The sequence below is a fragment of the Condylostylus longicornis genome, unplaced genomic scaffold (genome assembly GCF_029603195.1).
Source record: "Condylostylus longicornis isolate FDR11 unplaced genomic scaffold, ASM2960319v2 ptg000100l, whole genome shotgun sequence".
NCBI lineage: Eukaryota > Metazoa > Arthropoda > Insecta > Diptera > Dolichopodidae > Condylostylus > Condylostylus longicornis.
Genome location: NW_026578068.1, coordinates 3793842 through 3794462, shown reverse-complemented (window position 1 = coordinate 3794462; position 621 = coordinate 3793842). Strand labels below are relative to the sequence as shown.

Below are 621 nucleotides of genomic sequence, written 5' to 3'. Positions count from 1 at the left end.
CTAACATTGTGTCTAATTTAAAGTCAAGAAGAAATATGATATTTTGAAAACAAAAGCTTCTTGGTCCAGCTGACTTTTCATTTTATAGATACATACTAGCATACTTATGTATATTTCTATTTCTGCTGATGATAAACATAATAATAATTACGTCATTATCATCATTAATATTTTATATTCTTCTTTTCTTTCTCATCCGTAATTTATTTGATCTTTTCAGATTATGTACACAAGCATAAGCTTTGTTTGTTACTTATTATTTCTTTGTCATACATATAAATTTATTTAAATACTTAAAATTTTTATAGCGTCGGTGGTGTAATGGTCAGCATAGTTGCCTTCCAAGCAGTTGATCCGGGTTCGATTCCCGGCCGACGCAATTTTTTTTTTTAATTGTATAATTTAATTTTTTTATATTTTTTTCTACATACAATATAAAAGGTTATATTGTATAAAATAACAAATAGTTAAACTTTAAACAAGTTTTACCAATTCATTAAACTTAATAAGTTAACTGAAACAAACATGGACTGCTCCAAAAATATTCGAATTTCTAAAGTTAATTTTTTTACTTTACATAAAATTTAATTCGTTAATACAATTATGTTTAATCCGATAGGC

The 621-nt window shown here is 25.1% G+C and overlaps 1 non-coding gene across 1 annotated transcript; it reads left to right on the top strand.

Annotated features, from left to right (window-relative positions):
• The first annotated feature begins 307 nt into the window (after window positions 1-307).
• Trnag-ucc (transfer RNA glycine (anticodon UCC)) lies at window positions 308-379 on the top strand. Its single transcript has one exon. It is a non-coding gene; the product is annotated as a tRNA-Gly (tRNA).
• The last annotated feature ends 242 nt before the right edge of the window (window positions 380-621 follow it).